This window comes from Tachyglossus aculeatus, chromosome X1 (genome assembly GCF_015852505.1).
Source record: "Tachyglossus aculeatus isolate mTacAcu1 chromosome X1, mTacAcu1.pri, whole genome shotgun sequence".
In the NCBI taxonomy this organism is placed as follows: Eukaryota; Metazoa; Chordata; class Mammalia; order Monotremata; family Tachyglossidae; genus Tachyglossus; species Tachyglossus aculeatus.
In genome coordinates, this window is record NC_052101.1 from 87,957,684 (window position 1) to 87,975,825 (window position 18,142).

At 48.7% G+C, this 18,142-nt stretch overlaps 1 protein-coding gene across 2 annotated transcripts in view; it reads right to left on the reverse strand.

The window, feature by feature from the left end:
• The window catches only part of GNAI2 (G protein subunit alpha i2), a 153,739-nt gene that overhangs the window by 94,152 nt on the left and 41,445 nt on the right, over window positions 1-18,142 (reverse strand). Inside the window, exon 1 of one of the 2 annotated variants that reach the window (XM_038772536.1) lies at window positions 12,670-12,745. The exons of the other annotated variant lie outside the window; for it this stretch is intronic. The gene's annotated coding sequence lies outside the window, so the exon portion shown is untranslated. Of the gene's footprint in view, window positions 1-12,669; window positions 12,746-18,142 lie in introns of those variants that run through there. 2 annotated transcript variants of the gene reach the window in all.

Below are 18,142 nucleotides of genomic sequence, written 5' to 3' on the forward strand. Positions count from 1 at the left end.
TTTCTCAGTGGAAACCTGGCACGCAGACCTTTGATGCTTACCCACCTCCACCATTTACACCACCTACAACCATCACTTCCCAATGGTCCACTTTCTGATCCTCAACCACCCAATGATATGTACCATGGATGTTAGTGTTTCAGGCAACAATGGTGTATACAACAAACGAGGACCAAGCAGTGTCTGCTGCCGAGGAGAGTGCATAGAGCCATTGTGGCCTATGGCCCAGATTGTATCTTCACTCCACCCAACAATCTCCAATGAGTCCCACTGGCTGTGGTGGGGCTGAGGGAGATGGGCTATGTGTGGATGGCTCAGTTCCACCCATCACCACAACTCAAGTGTATGCCCTACAGATGGGCAGTGTGTGTGGGGAGGGAGGGGGGTGAAGAGGAGGGGAGGGGAGAAGGGCAGGGGGAAATATTCTCTACCCTATGCAAAAGCCCTACGTGAAGCTGGTCACCTGTAAGCTCCTTGAGGACAGGGATTGTGCCTTCCAACTCCACTGTACTGTACTCTCCCCAGAGCTTAGTACAATGCTCTGCCCACAGTAAAAGCTATTGTACAATAAATACCACTGATTGATTGACTGTATGACGTGGCAGTGCCCAGGCATCTGAGCAGCCCTGTCTAGGTGTGCACTATTCACCCACAAATGGGGAAGGAGTTTCTAAAAATTGCCTGCCTACCCCCAACCAAACTGGGCTCACCAGTAACCTGTGAGTGGTGAGCGTTACAACTGTGGGCAATTGTTTATAGAAGAAACAGTACTGGGAAAGTTCTTACTTTGGGCACCCTCCATAGTGGGGTTCTGATGGGCTTAGGAAAATCATGAAAGAGCCCCAGCTCCTGGGGAGTCCTAAAGCAGGAAAAAACAATCTAACCTGGAACAGAGTCCCTGCTGGATCCATGGTGGTTCACCCAGGCCCAACCCCAACCCCAAAGTTGCTGCAGGAATCTGGGGGGCAATGAGAGGCAAGGCTGTTGGCCTGCCATGTAAATTTAGTGGTAAGCTAACTCTCTGCTTTTGCCTTCTGGCAGAATAACCTTATTCACACACCACTGGAGAGCACAGTGAGCTGTTTTGAGTCTCACACTTGATTAACCAGAAAGCGACACTTGAAGGGGACCTGATGAACATCAAAATCCTATTCAGCAGCGTCACCCTTGGAGAGCTTGGCTCAAGACGCAAAATTCTTCTAGCCTCCCCATGGCCCGCAAGACTCATAGCTGACTTCCCATGCCTTCCCTCTGAAAGTAGGCAAAGCCGCACGAAAACATCCTTCAGGATGAAAACCTAGTCAGAGGCTCATCACAAAAGCTGTCAACCAAATGGCTGGAGGCAGAAGATGCTAAACATTTCAGTCCAATTCCAAGTAGCTGTATCTTTTTTTAATAGAGCTGAAGTACTTATTCTCCGGAGTCTCTGAAGTATAAAAAATAGCTTTGAAGAACCAAGAAGCGTTTAGCATCCAATCCAGTTAACAACAGTGCAAATTTGTAGCACTAAATTAAGGAAATCTTAGTAGTGTTGAGATAGGTTCAGGGCCTCTGTACAAAACGGAAATGGGCATTTAAGGCAGGCAACTCTAACCTACACTAAGTGAATTTGGTTTTCCACTCATCACCAAGAGCTTTGTGGAGAAATTATGCTCTTTTGGAAATACTGAGAAGCAGCATAGCCTAGTGGAAAGTGCACAGGCCTGGGAAGCCAGAGGAGATGGCCATGTAACAGGGTACGGTGCTTAGTACGAGCGCTTGGTACAGTGTGCTCTGCCTACAGTAAGAGCTCATAAATACAACTGGTCGATTGATAGGGTGCTGCACAATGCGGGGTCTAATTCAACTGCATCAATGACAAAAATCCATCTCTGCCCCTCCAGCTGTCCAACAAAGAGTGATGACGGCACTTCCCATTGCCTCGTACCTGGACTCTCTCCTTCCCCACCCCTAATCTCATGTCTCTCACAAGAGTGGGGTTGGGGGCTCCATGAATGCACCCCTGGAGGAAGGGGAAGAGAGGAAGGTGGTATCTGTGAGGGATGCTGTTTACCCGGTAGGCTCAAGATTTCTTTTCCTACTGAAAGGTATTCCAAGCTAATATGCACCCACCTCTCTGAAATGGGTGTGAGGCCAAACAATCACTTTTTCCTGTGAGTCACCACTAGTGCATTTCTTAAAGAAAGAACCTTAGCAAATAATCAACACCACCCTCTCCAAGTGGTGTTTTGACTTCTGGGAAAATGCAAGTCTACAAAGGGGTGGGGAGATTGGTTTCTCCTCCAACTACTTCCCCTGCTGCCACCACATACATACAACTGTAAATCAGTGGTGGAGTCAGAAATGGAATCTAGGAGTCCTTACTCCCAGTAATGATTTCCCAGATCAAACTCGCTTCTTGGAGACACTGGCACCAGGCTACCTAAGACCCCAAGGCTTGGGCAGAGAAGGGGGGCTTCAACCCTGACTCCTGGGATGTTGAGCAAGAGAAGCATGGACATTACAGCTACTGCTAGTTCTTGGCAGGCTTGGGTTTTTTTTTCTGAGGCTTCTAGGGATCATGGAGTTGGGTTAGATAGCTCCCGTTTGGCTTATTTGTTTGATTGAGCTTCCTTTTCCCTATCCCCCAATACACACAACTATGGTCCTCACCCCCAGTCACCTTCCACTTCCCCTCTGCATGCAAGTCTCAACTAGTTCTCTCTGCCATTAACTTGGAAAACCAAGGTGTGAGATGCTCGGCTGGCTGACGCTTGGGGGAGTCAGTACACACAGACACGCCCCAACCTGTATTCCCAGTGGTCTGCTTTGCCCTGCAGCAGAGCTGATTTTACACTGGTTTGTGTTTTTCGACTTTCTACCCTTGCCAAGAACTGATCACTTTCAAGTCTGTTGTGTCCCGAGCCGTGATGCGTGAAAAGGGAATTGAGAAGCCAGGCTGAGAATTCTCAGTAGCCTCGAGAGAAAACAGTATCATAAAAGGAACAAGGGACAGAACCTGGCCACCACAGGCACACTTTGGTTTCGAAACAGGACCTGATCACCCAGGTGCCTTCCCTCCCTAGGAGCCTCACTGGGGAGGGGCACACACAGCCAATGCCAATCTGGCTCATTCCCTGAATTCCTCCCTGCAAACCTCTTCATCTTAGAATCCAAATTCCAACAGCCATACCTCGCTTGTACGTTGGTTAGGTGGGCGAGACCAACACTCAACAAACCTTGAGGGCAAAGATCATGTCTACTAGTTCTAGGGTACTCCTCCACAAGCTTTTTGAACAATGCTCTCCACAGAATATGTCCGCAATAACTACTACTGATCGATTGTTCGGTCTGCAATAGGCACCCAATAAATACTACTGATCAACTGAGCAATGGAGACTTGGAGAGAATCATGAAGGCTCTTTCATGGAAAATCTGTACCAAGAGAAAGATGTGGATCTTTGGCCTTTTAATCTAGTGCTCTGTTCCCTAGCCAAGGACAGCATGGAGACAAACTCCCTCATAAAGATATAAACCCTGAGAATTTGGGGGCTCTAGCATATCTGACTGGACCAGGCCCACAGGGGCACAATTCCAAGTCTGAGAGCTTGGGCCTGTACCTGTTTGGTGCAATCCAAGATGGCGGTGCTTATAATGGGGACTTTGCTGTGCACACAACCTCCTTCTGGGAATAACAGGGGGCACAGATGGAGAGTGTGCCTACAGGCTGTTCATCCCCTTTGGGGTGTGCCCTCCCACAGAAAACCGCTGGGAAGCACAAGGCTAGACCACGCTACTCTTTTACACAGTCAGCAAGAAGCATTATTATGAACCAATGAGACCAACATTTGAATGGAATCAGTAAAATGTGGCTCCCCAGCTGGGACCAAAGGTGTTCACCTACTCGAAGCTCATTTCTCTTTCCAGGGGACAGATATATACCCCCGGCAGGCAAATCTCATACATTTCCTTTTGGAACACAAATTTTACTTGCCTGAGTCTTTACGAGGCCTAGGCATAGCTTCAGCATAAAGCCACCCAAATATCGCTCACCATGATTCATTTATTTCTTGATTTTCAGCTTTCTTTGGGTCTTATCAATTGTATTTAGGTTTTCACTCTTGTTCCTCTTGTATGCCCATAAAGTATGTCTCAGCCATTCGACTTTGGGCTCCTTCAGGGCAAGGATTGGGGCTTCTAGTTTTATTGACCCTCCCCAGACACCTAGTACACTGCTCAGAACGCAACAAATACTGATGAGGTCAATTCTGATACTGACGACGACAATGAAATCAAAGTCCTGGTGGCCAGGCATGGCCTAGCTTTGCTTCCTACCACTCTCCCTTTCCACATCAATTTCACCCTCAACTCCTTCCCTCCTGGTTCCACCGGATGCTTCCCTTGCGTACCCAGCTTTCACTTAACCATAGCAAACAACACATCCCTGTGCTTTCCTCTTGCTGAACTCCAGAACAAAGACACTTTAAACAGACTCGGGAATGCAAGCAGCCAGTAGGATGCTGAAAGTTAAGAAGAGGGCTCCAAACGGGGCTTAGCCAAACCCAAAGGATTCCTATGGGTTAAGTGTCAACAACGCCTTCAGCCGGGAGACGCAGAACCATCTAGAGCTTAGCGCTCCTGCATTCCTTCTCCAGGTCCCCTTTCTCTGCCTCATTGATGCCTTTAAAATGATAGAAATGATCCCCACTGCATCCCAGAGGAGCGATGAGAAGCACGCAAGCTTACAAAATGTTTTGAACTCCTTAGCTAGAAGGATGATGACCAGCAGCAAACAGGAGCACTGATCCCTGCATTTGTCTTAGCATGAAGCTTACCCTGAATGCAGACTTAATTTAACAGGCCAAAGCCTGGGGAGAATGTTACTAAACTGTAAATCTATTAGAGCCTCTTTCTACGATGTAAGATCCATTTTAACTTCTAACAGAGTCTCTGGCTCCCTTCACCTCACCCCAGAATTACTCCCTATTATTTCAGGCTGTAGGCTAATAACTCCATATTCATGCTACTCTTCTTTATTCCCTCTAACCTCTTCTAGCACCTTCATTTTAACCTGAATGTAACCCAGGGCCCACAGTGGCTAGAATCATTACTTGTCTAGACACGGAAAAGCTAATAAATTTTCCCAATTAATGTTCCATTTCAATTAATTAATTTAATTGCTTAAGTCTTCTCCTTTATTCCTAAAGGGGGGACGATACAGTAAACCTTGGTGATAGGTAAGTTGGAATCATGTTGCACGTTCAGCATTTTTCTACCTAAAAATCAAAAGACGGTACCTTTTTCCTGGCTTAGCTGTCCTTTCTTCCAGTGACTCTACAGCAATCTCATTCACCTTCCCTACACCCTTCAGAGGTAGAGAGGTGGTAGCTGTACTCTTGAGGAGGATGAGGATATAACCCAAAGGTCATTCAGAAGGGCCCATTTGCTGGTGGTTATGGGGGTGTTGGGTGTGGGGTGGTGTGGACGACGAGACAAGATGAAATGCAGAACACGTCACATGGGCGGCATCATAAAGTCAAAGATGCCACGCTGATGTGGAATTGTGTGGGCACATACACCACCTTTTGGAGAGGGGCTGAAGAGATACCAGCTTCTCTTCCTTTCATTAGGAGTGCTAGCCTGGGAAACATGACTGCTTCCTACTTCCAGAGTCAGAGAAGCTCAACATTCCTTACGAATGAAGTCACTGAGGCCTACACCAGGCACAATGCAGCCTGCAAAGGCCAGGCCCAAGAGGCCTGCCACACTTGAGACCTCAACTCTTACCCCACAACACCCCCCACACACAAAAAAGGGAGGGAACGCAGTGGGGAGAGGTTTCCCCCAACTAGGTAAAACTCAGGGACCAGTCTGCTGCTGCCTGCCTCAGCAGTGGTTTCTGCTACGAAGGGACAGCAATTCTGCAGGCCAGCTGGGAAGTAGAAAATAAACCTGGAGTCAGAGTACATCTTGCTACTGCTCAACAAGGCGATACATTCCTTTCCACATGGTCATTTTAGGGTAAACCATGGGCTGCTGCAGCATACAGCTCTTCCTCTTTGTAGAGCTTACTAGAGCCTAGGAGAAAATAAGGTACTGAAAGCATAGGCCATCACTTTCTCCAAACACCAGAAGACAACCAAATCTAAAAGCCAAGGACTTTAAGGGCTTTCCATAAATACACATCATCATCATCAATCGTATTCATTGAGCGCTTACTGTGTGCAGAGCACTGTACTAAGCGCTTGGGAAGTACAAATTTGCAACATATAGAGACAGTCCCTACCCAACAGTGGGCTCACAGTCTAAAAATACATGCCAACTACACAGTGACAAGGAAGAGAATTCTAACTCCACTGCTGCAGAATAGGGGAGTAAATTGGGTTTTCAAATGTCTCACTAACAGGCTCCATTATTTTAGCAGGCCAGCTGCCCCTAGAAAAGCTGGGGGGGGGGGGGGGGGGGGAGAGGAGGGCCTTCTATGATTCAGAGACAAGGTCTGTAAAGCAACCTGAGTGAAAGCTCTGCAAGATGGTTTTGAGAACAGAGCCTGCAATTTTACACTTTGGGTCACAGGAGTTAGGCCGCAAGGGTTGATCTGTATTTACTGTACGATCCAGAGCGAAGTGGGCAAGAGACGGTGAGTGGGTGAGAATTCCAGAGAGATTGGGCTTCAGCAGTCATCCAATCAATGGCATTTACTGAACACCTGGGAGACACAAACCCCCTACTCTCAGGGAGTTTACAATCTAGTGGAAGGGGAGACAGGCATTCAAATAAATAACAGCTAGGGAAAGGGGCAAAGTGGAAGGACGTTGCCGTCATAAAGAGCAACGGGGGCAAGGAGGAAGAGTTACTTACCATAACCCAAGTTCTCCGAAGGTGTGGAGACACGCCAGATGAACACTCTTGTAGCTGTTCTGGATACCCCTGGACTCATCCTTGTAAAGCATGAGGGGCTGCCTCCCTAAGTAGCAGGCAGCCTGATTCTGATCAGAAAGGGCTCAGGCTCCACCCCTCCCACATTCCTCTCCCTTCCGGTTTCCCGAGAGCAAGAAGAGAAGAGGTCCCCACCTTCGAGAGGGGAGGAGGGTGGATCCAGTGTGCCCCCACACCTTCAGAGAACTCAGGTTACCGCCAGTAACCCCGGCTTCTCCCAAAAGTGAGTAAGAGACACCCTGCAGGATCACTCGGGTAGGTTGCATTGCAGGTCCCTGGAGGACCTTGGGAAACGACCGGGTGCCACAAGGTGTATCCGGCAAAATTGGCCTTGGGCCCAGAGGCCCGATCCAAGCATGGATGAAGAAGGTGATATGGGTCTTCTGTGGAGACACTGCTCAGGGTGACTGGTTGACCCCTAACAGAGTGGGTAGAGACCAACCCCGGGAAGGTGAATCCCACCTTCATTATAGAAATTATTGCAGGCAATGAGTCATTTCATCATTTTTTCATTTTCATGTGACCTGCGAAGCCTGGGTCACATGAGGCCAAGAGCTGCCACCAACCCTACATACTTTGGAGAGATCTAGGTAATGAGAGCCCACCTTCTGGACACTTGGAGGTGCAAAGGACGTTTTCCCGAGGATGTTCAGAATTCAGGAAGAAGGGAAGGGAGGCGCAAAATAATCTCCTGGTTGTTGTAATGACTACAGCCCATTCTGGGAAGAAAACCCAGATAGGTTCATGGGTCCACTGTGTTCTTGAAGATCTTGGTAAGGAGAGAAGCAGTAACTAACACCTTGAGCTTGCCCATGCATCAGGAGGAAGTGACAGCCATTAAACCCAACCTCCTAGGGAGGAATCAGAGGTCACACTTATGTAGGGGTTCGAGCAGAGAATTGGTCTGCTGGGAAGGTTGGGGGCAGGAAGGAGAGGAGGTGGTTCTGAATGGCTGGTGGAGGTTGAGTAACAGGCCCTCTGGGAACTGGATCAGGAGAAGAAGGGGTACAGAGGATCCTACCTGAAAGGAAGCTGAAAGGCAGAGATGGTCTTCAAAAGTGCAACTTGTTAGAGGACCCACCCCCACCCCCCACCCCCCTGCAACCCTTGAGCTCTGCCTGGTCCAAGTGAGAAAAGGATAAAGGGGTGGACAGGACAGGGCACTGGAATATGCCGGTGTTCCTAGGACAGCCTCAAACAGAGAGGGATGCCCACATGGATGAATAAGTAAGCATGATGGTATGCCTCCTGGCTGCCCATGAGATCCTGGACACAAGGTCTGGCACACGTAATCTAACCCTACATGCTCAAAAGCCAAGTCACTAGTAACAGCATCCACAGACCTAGAAGTGTCCATGGACCTAGAAGTCATATTTGGCCCCCTCCCGGGGCAAGCAGAAGCTAATTGCAGCCCAGGAGAGTTGGCAACTTGGAAACTCATGGGAGCTGCTCTTTCCTGGCCCAAAGCTGGGGGGCCATTTGGAGCAAGCCCCCATTCTGTGCTTCAGAGTTCTGGCAAACCTAAAGCCAGAACTCTGACCATAAGAGGAAGGGGAGGAGGGTTTTCTCTCCTCTAAATCAGAGTCACAGCATATGTTGCTATTTCCCCTATACTTGGTGACTTCGAACAAAGCATGGCCACTTTGCGGTTCTCAACTGAGGCAAAGACTTTTTTTTTTTGCTTTTTTTTTCAGGACCACCACCTGAGAGGGCCCTGGGGACTTGCTGGGCTTCCCTGGCCATGAGGGGTAGGGGCAAAAATGCCCACTTCCATTGCAACCCGGGGTTAGCTGTAAAGGGTACATTCAGAAGTGTAAGGGAAGGCAGTGAGTCGGGGCTGCCAGGAGGACCAGGAGACAGAGAGCCCCTCTTGTGCATACTCAACTCCATGCCCAAGAGCCCCTCAGGCCCACCGAAGTGTCTTGGTCCTGCTTTCACAAGAAATGTTGCCAACGCCCAGGTGCCCAGTCCTTGAGATGCAACTGGCCTGGAATTTAGAATTTAGGGCTGGAACTTGAAGCTCCAGTTAGAGCAGTGCCAAGGTACCTTCCACGTCCTGCAAAGCAGACAATTTGGAGGCACTCTCGATGGGTCAATCACACAGAAAAAGGAAAGGATTGAGGCTCTGATGTTTGAGCTAAGCCCCAGGAGCTGCCAGTCCTTTCATGAACATTCACAAGGCTGATGTAAGCCCAGAAGAAAGGGAACAAACTGGAAATGATAACAAACCAGTCCTGGAATGGAAGAATCTTTGGTGTATAGAGTGGGAAGGGATGAGTAAGGGTCTTCTACATTGAGGATGGGGCAATAAGAAGAAAAATCTCTCAGATCCCTCAAACGTTTCCTTCACTGTTGCCAACTCAGCTCCCTGGACAGGCCATAGATGACCAGTTTCTTGGGGACTAAACAGAAGAGGAAATGGAATCCCTGTCCACTTTGATGGCAATATGGCCTCCACTGTTTTTTTGTTTTAAACAACCACCCTCCCCCCATCAAAACAACACAGTCCGAGCTTCTCAAAGTGCTGCTGAGGGGTCATTTGGAGGGGGTGGGAGAGGGGCTTATGATTCTCAGGAGGTCAATCAGCCAATGGTATTTACTGAACGTTTACTCTGTGCAGAGCACTGAACTATGTGCTTGGGAGTTATCCCAGAGAATAATGTTTAGAGTCCCAGAGCTGGACAAAATGCTTGGCTACTGATGAAAAGAACAATTCAGGCATCAGGATGTCCTTCAGTTAGGGAGGTAGCCAAGAACACCTGCTTGCTAAAGCACTGCTGGGGATCTTGTTGGCCCTGGCTAGGACCACAAGTCTCATTTCCTGCCTCCAAATCTCCTGTCCCCTCTAAATTTTTTTTTATGGTATTTATTAAGCGCCAATGTGCCAAGCACTGAGGTGGCTATTGAGCACTTGCCTGTTTGTTCTGTCAATAGTGACCCTGGTTATGATGAAGAACCCCTGGCAGAGCCCACAGCACCCAACAGAACCTAGTTGAGTAAGGAAAATAAAAAGTAGGGGCGAGGAGGGGGCCAGGATAACATATGCTTTTCCCATTCTGCTAATCCTAGGACAGGCTCCCCCAAAATGCCTTGCCCACTTGAGTTAAGATCCCCTACCCTGGTTGTGTCTCGGCCGGCATGACTTGCGGCTTGCACATCCCCTTCTGATGGAAGGGACAAATGGCCTCTGGAGGCATTTAGCGTTTTCTGCTGGTCCTCTATCAATCGGGCCAAGTAGCTGGCCATTCTGGCTGCAGGACTTGGCTTAAGCAACGCTCTACCGGGGCCAGGGCGCTTAAAAGAGATGGGGTCCAGGGAGCTGGATTCCACATGAGCCTCTCCGCATCAACTAGCCCTGCCCAGGGTGGAAACAAGCCCCTGGCCCGTGAGGCTAAGGAAACTCGGGATAAAGGGTGCCATCTGTCTGCTGTGTTGGAAGACAGGTGGCCGGCCACCAGCATCCTGAGGGTCAATGTGGTCGCCGCTTCCCTAGGAAACCATGACAGGGCATTATTGGGTGTCAGGTGGGAACAGGCAGGCTCCAGGGACAGAACAGAGGAAGGCCCCCGCCTCTGGGCCCTCCAGTAACAGCTTAACTACTCCTGTCTGCTCCACCTTCAGGGTAAAGATCAGAGTTGGACACTTCCAACATGAGAAGCAGCGTGGCTCCGTGGAAAGAGCGCGGGCTTGGGAGTCAGAGGTCATGGGTTCAAATCCCGACTCTGCCACTTGTCAGCTGTGACCTTGGGCAAGCTACAACTTCTCTGTGCCTCAGTTACCTCATCTGTAAAATGGGGATGAAGCCTGCGAGCCCCACGTGGGACAACCTGATCACCTTGTATCCTCTCCAGTACTTAGAACAGTGCTTTGCACATAGTAAGCACTTAACAAATACCATCATTATTAGTATTATGGATGTCTGTCTCACCCACCTTTAGATTGGAAGCTCGTTGTGGGCAGAGAATGTGTCTGTTTGTTATTCTATTGTCCTCTCCCAAGCACTTAGTACAGAGCCCTGCATACAGTAAGCACTCAATAAATACTACTGAATGAATATCTGCAATTTATTTATTAGCATGAATGTCTGTCCCCCCCTCCCAGACTGTAAACTCATTGTGGTCTATACCATGAGCCCATTTTGGGCAGGGACTGTCTCTACTTGTTGCTGAATTGTACTTTCCAAGCACTTAGTACAGTGCTCTGCACACAGTAAGCGCTCAATAAATATGATTGAAAGAATGAACCTTCTCCACTCCAGAAATCTTCTCCTATTAGCCATCCCCATCCCAGGGAAGGAACTCTTGTTTGAAACAATGAGGGACCCAGTACCTTTCCAGAGTGATCTCCAGAGGCAGTGAAGCCAGAAGTCCACTAGTCTGCTCATGAAATCTGCTAACACTGAATGTAAACCTGAGCTACCCCAGGTTTCCTGGAGTCCCCAGATAGGGTGAGAAGTGGCATATTCAAATGGCCAGTTTCTCAGGGGCCAGTGCCCTGCTAGCACCAGCAGACTCCAGATGAGTCTCAGACTTGGTCTAGAATGAGAAGGCTGCAAAGGAAAACACTGCTGCTCCCTTGGGAGGCGGTGGTGGTGGGGGATATAAAAAGAAGAAAATCAAAATCTGTTTATCCCTGCCTACCTCCGTGCTTTTTAGGGTTGGGGGAGGGTGGAGGGGCATGAGCAACAGGAAAGTGCTGTGCAATGGGGACAGTGACCACAGTTTTCTGGACTTTCTCATCCTTTGTGACTAGGTAACCTCATTACCCACAAGGCAGACAACAGGAGAAAACTCCAAGCTTTTGGGGACTGGAGGAGAAACTAACCTTAACTCTTGAGCTTCTAAACTCTTCCAAGGTCTCTTTGTATGCATGATCAGACAGGTGCAGACCAGGGCTGCCATCTGCCTCCCCATCCCATTGCCCCCCCCCCCCCGCCCCTCCCCCCAAGGCAGGCAGAGGGTTGGGGAGGGGCTCCCACGCAGAGGGCAGCAGTACATGAAGTGAAACATGCAAAAAACTCAATGGGGGAAGGGCGGGGGGTGGAGACAGGAGCTGGGATAGGCTGCTGTTTCCTCCCCAGAAAAGGAGAGGTTGGGGGGTGGGGGTGAGGGGGCTTGACTGGGGAGGGAGTCCCATTAGTGATGGACTGGGGACCCTCCCCTAGCCCCAGAGTGCTCAGAGGGGATGGCTGGGGGAGAAGCCAAAGAAGCCTTAATCTCTGAGGGAGCTAATAGCTTTGCTGTCACGCCCTTTACTTCTTTTCTCTTTTTCTTACTGAGGATCTCCTCAGCACTCCCCCAATCCAAGGAATCCTCTCTAAATCCACCAAGAGGCTGATGGGGAGGGAGGCCCACCCTGGTCCAGGCAGACTACATTTAGGGAACTAACCCTGGGCCTGCCAGTTTTGAGGTGGGCATTCCCCTCCCCACCTGCCCTAGGGCATAGGGAGTGACTGAAAGGGGCCAGCATTAATGTGGAAGTGCTAGAGCCCAGCAGGCTTTTCGAGAAGGAGAACCCTATTAGTTGCATCAGTGGGCAGGTTGGGAGTGGAGGGTGTAACTTACTCCACCGACCCAGGCCTTTGGCTTACCTGAAGTGAGTCTCTGAGGTCTTCACGGCAAGGCATCAGGAAGGAAACTAGATAGGAGAGGGGCTGCTCCCCACCGACACACACACACACACACACAAGTAACATGCTCCCCAGGGACAAGGGGAGGGAGGCAGAACCTAACCTCTTTCTGGTCAGATTACCTGCTATCCGAGGAGGCAGCTCCTCCAGCTTTACAAGGTTGAGTCCAGGGGTGTCCAGGGGTATCCGGGAGCAGCCACCAGAGTGATCAGCCTGGCGAGTCCCTTACCCACCTTTGGAGAACTTATGGTCTTAGTACTTTCCAGAGGGTGTGGTAAACTCTGAAGAGGTGGGTCGATCTGCCTCCACTCTAGTCTTTCTTTGTGCCTTGGTCAGTGATTCCAGCCCAAGGGCCTCAAGGAGCTTGGGTATCCATTTAGCAAAACAGCAGTTACTTGAAATAGGGAGTGCTCCAGTCCAGCTTGCAGTCTGTCTAAACATGCCAGCTTGCTAGTGGATTGAACGGAGGATGAGGAGAGTTAGGATTTCAGGCCACACTTCCCCTCCATTGGCCTCAGTCTTCCCACCTGTAAACAGAGTCAAATCTCATTTTTCCAGAATACCTTTTCTTCGGAAAACCCCTTTCTCTTGAAAGTAGTCTCCATGGTCGCTGGCATATTTGCTGTTCTCCACTCCCGCCGATGCCATTGGTCTTGCTTGGTGCCGAAGAGGTTGATTGCATAGACTCCTGAAAAGCTCCAGGGCGAGGTAGATGGGTTAAGCATGAGATGCCCAGTTCCCAGCCCCGCAGAAAAGGGGCCCCCCAGCCACTCTCTAGGGGTGTTTAACTGGCATTCCAGTTCTTTGGAAAGCCCCATTAAATCAGAAAGATCTCAACCCCTAACCACTCTGGGTTAGTGACTTTTACCTGTCGGTCCTGGCATCCTAGCCTCCTACCTCTCTCTCAAAAAGTTGGAAATGATAGCGTATGTGCGCCAAGCACTTAATTCCCTTGTGCAAAAAGATGACCAATGTAAAAGAATAGGTGGTTTCTAAACTGCCACATTTCACTGAACTTCTTCTAGTCAGAGCTAGGTGGCTAGGTGAGTGACCAACCTCTGGCCAACAAAAATGAAGAGCCTCGAGGCATCACATCCAGCCTCAGGGTAACAACTAAGAAGTCTCATCTGGGAGACTGGGGCATGAGGCTGATCACTCTGTACTCTGGGGCTTGAAGTCCTGGGAGATCTGGTACTCAGAACGGGCTCTGGCCTAAGTCAATCAGCAGTTCTACAATGAAAGCAGAATCTCAGCAGTATTCCTTTTTGACTCCAGTACTACCAGAGTGTACTTCGATACTTTCGGGGACAAACAGTTATGATCATAGATCATGCTCTAACCACTTCCTTCCTGTGTGGCTGTAACTTTGACTTCTGTGCCACCTGATTCCAACGGGCACTCTTCTCCTCTGGAGTCCTCAGCTATCTCAAAATTGTTGATTTTGGTCATCCTCATGTCTATCCAGAATTCTCTAATTCCCCCACCTTCCTAATCAGGCTAGCCCATCAGCTGCCTCAGTCCTAATGACTTTCTGATCTATTATTTATTCATTCATTTGTTTAATTTATTTCTGGGCTATCCCCCCATTAAATAATGTATTTGTCCATTTATATCCCTTGTTGGACTCAAAGTTTCTCAAAAGCATGAATATGGCTTTTTAAGTACATATTTCCAGGTAGGTGCCTAGTACAGTGCTGGGCCCACACAAAAATACTACGGATACCAAAGTGGCTGCCGACGGCTCTCTCAGACACTGGACAGATACACAAAACATCACATGCGCTGCATCAGGCATTTAGCATAACGATGTCATATGTGCTACCATTCTGCAAAAACTCTCTCCGAGGCCACTTGAACCTAAGACCATTTCCTCGTGGGACCCCTGACATCTCTCCCTCTCACTTGCCTCAGAACCTTTCTGTTCCCCTTCCAGGTCCTCACGAACAGGGGTGCTGCTTTTCTGAGCCACGAAACTCAGCAGCAGAAGCAAAGGAGGAGGAAGGCTGGGTGCTGAAAAAAAAAATCAGCATACCGGACATAAGGGCATGCAAACGGACAAGCAACAGAGCAGATGAAAACTGGACTATCTGATATAGAATTGTCAGCCTAGATCAGAGAGTCTATTATAGGACTGGATGAATGGTTACCCTAGTTGATACTGAGCTGGGTGCGGTGGACTGACATTTAAAAAAAAAAAAAAAAAAAAAGAGAAAAAGAGCTACAAGAGAATTCCTGACTCTGGTCTCCATATTGTCTCCTGGCTCAGTTACCTCAGCTTCCTCATCCACAAAATGGAGGGAGCTTTGGTAACTGACTTTGTGTAGCTTATAAGGAGAAGAAATGACAGTCCTTTGGATTTGCAACAATACATTGCTAATGGCAAATCGTATCGACTTCCAGTAGAAATATGACTGGTCCAACAATGGATCAGAGCATCAACTGAGCTACGTTATAAACAGACAGACACCACCCATCTTAAGAGCAGGCACTGGTACAGCAAACAACTCTGAGTTCCTATTGCTGGCCAGTATGGAAAAAAGCCTCTGGAGTTTCCAGGTGAATTGAATTTCTCCTACAATGTCCCTGGCTACAATGAAGAATTTCCCAACTATTGTCTGTGCAGTTCAATATCTGTCCCTCGACAGATACCAATCCAACATAGTCTCTCCTCCCCCGGAGCAGAAAGTGACCCCATTCAGAAAAAGGAACAATGAGCAGGAAATTCACCAGGTGGCTTCCCCAGGAGCACCCATTTCCCAGAACAGGGAAAAAGTTGGACTCCAGAACAAAAGCAGTTTCCTATCAAATGCAAAGCACCGGAGTAAAGTGAGGTGTAAAAAAAAATCCCCACTGGCTGCCTTCTCGTCCTTCCTCCAGATGGGAGGAGGCTATTTTTATTTTTTATTTACGTCAAAATCCACTAAAGACCAAAGAATTAAGCCCTGGGTGTAGTGAGGAAAGGCCTCCCTCCTTCTCACTGTCCTCTAATTGCTCCATTCTGAAGTCCCCCAAATGAAACGAGCAGAGAAATAGGACTATTGGTACTATTCAGAAAAATGACCACTAGAGGATGGAGTATATGGTACCTCTCTGTGAGGCAGGATCTGGGTTCCAGAATCTGGGTTCCAGAATCTCTTCCTGGAACATGTGGAATACATCACCTGGATAAATTGCCTTGATCCAACTTTCCAGTGGATATGGAGACCACAGGGTAGCAGCTTTATTCTTACTCGGGTGGTCCTTCACTAGGAAGTGACTCCCCAAATACTTGAAATTAATCTCTCACATTCAAAATCGAGCTGAAGAATGATGTGGTGTAGTGGTAGCTTGTCTGGACAGCCTTCTCAGCAAAAAGCCTTTGTCAGCACAGAGATGGCCACCACAAAACTGAATGTGGGGACTTGAAGAACTGAAGCAATGTCATTACCAGGTCCACCTGGTCCAAGATTCTGCCTTTGACAATAGCAACAAACTGCTTGGAGGAACCATGTGATGGTTGCCTCCGTGGTGTCCAGCTTTCTTTCCCCATTTTTCCCAACACTTAGGGGAACATGGTGATCATTTCTGCATGGGGAAAGGGTAGTTTTGGAAAATAACTTTTTGGTAGAAATGTCTGGTCTGGGTCCAGGTCTACAAGGCGTGAGCCTACATCCAGTCACCTATATTGGCTGGGCCTGAGCCAGGCAGATAGGACAAACACGAGCAATTCGCGTACCACTACTCCAGCCTAGAAGCTTGCTCCAGGATCCCAGTGACATCGACTTGAGACTGACAAAGTCTTCCAGGATTCTTCCACACACACACCCTAGCCCTGACCTCCAATCCTGCTCCTGCCATCCTGAGTGGTGCCAGGGCAGCAACTGTCCATCATGTCGATTCCTGGGCCAAGTTGAGGGTGGGCAGGACAGAACAATCCTGTGCTCAAACCTCCTCTTCTGCCCAATTTAAAAGTACCATTCATTCATTCACTTAATTCAATCATATTTATTGAGCGCTTACTACTTTATTCAAGCCTACTGTGTTAGATTGCCATGCAAGTACTAATAGCAAATACCCCTATCCTTCTCTGGATAATGAGTCAGACACTATTAGCACTGTTAAGAGGATTTGTTGAACTTTATTTTACCTGCCGTCAGGTTTGCCTTGGACAGACATGGTTGTGGGTCTGAATTCAAACTTGGGAATTCCTGCTTCCTAAATGTTAGGCTCCTTAGCCTTGCTGGGAACTCAGACTGCGAGAATGGCACATCCCTGGACCCATTCCTTCCCCTTGCACTACCACTCGGTTCTAATTAAAGAGCCTCAGAAGATGCAAGACTCTATGCACAATCTGGAATTGGCCAGTACCTTGGCTCCTGGCTTGTTCCTGACATGAAGGTCTCTAGGGCTCACCGGAGCCAATGAAGCAGTTATTCTCCTTTCCCAGTTGGGGATGACCAGAGCGTAAAAGTGATTTGTTTGGGGTCACACAGGCTCCTCCAGAGTATTGTCTTCCCTCATTAGACTGTAAACTCCTAGAGAGTGGTCACCGGATCAGCTCCAGTTTCACGATAACTTTCCCAGGGCTCAGTATGGTATCGTGCACATTGCAGGAACCTGATAAATACAACTGGTTCAGGTGAACCAGCATATGCCTGGGGCAGTGCTGTTGGGCTGGGGGGAGAGGAAGAAGGGGGTGGGGGGTGAGGGCAAAATCCTATGTTAAAGAAAACCTGTGGAAGGATACAGACCCACATCCAGCACCACGCACCATTGTTTCTTCCAACATTGCATTATGCTGGATCCGCATCAGACTCGGGACATCAGAAGAACGCTCCCTAATTCTCTAGCAGCGTTCTAGTAAAAGCACACATTGAAAACTCACGCTAAGGCCCAAGTGCACACTTCATTCATCGATTTAATGGAGGGTTTCAGAGCTGGGAGCAGAGCCTGGAGAGTGGTCTGTCCATCCACTCCGCTAGGCACTGGTCCAAGAGTTACCTGGTCACCAAGTGCACTACTACTCTCTTCAGAGTGGTGAACGTTTAAGGTGCATTTCCCACCACCCCTAGTTTCAGCTTCTAACTCTTCCTTTCATGAAGCTGTGACATTTTGTGAAATATTTAGTGTCTATGTACTCATGCCTGAAATGGCAAAATGCTGGAATCGGTGAATGGTGGCTCCCTTCCCAACATGTTATCTTGCTCCTTAATTAGCGCCTCTGTGCGTCACCGTGATTTGTCACTGAAGAGAACCACGACTCCTCTGTCTGCTAGAGAGACACTGTGTGGAGTTTTCCAAATTCCCCTCAGACATTAGTCAGTTCCAGGTCTCCCCAGCCTGCTCTGCTGGAAGCCCAGCTCGAAGAGCTAAGCCATTAACCCCTTTCACCCCCACCGTGGCAAATGGATCGGCAAGAAAGAGCCGTCTCCCTGGGTCAGACAGGTCTTATAGAACCTGTTGATCATGGCAGCACAAAAAGGCACTGACAGCTGACCATGGAGAAGTTGCAGAAAGGCGAAAGTTTAATTTGGCTTTAAGCACAACTGTTCAGTCATCTCAGTGGAAAAGGCCTTTTCCACAGACCAGATTTGATTCTGATCCCATCTGGGTGGA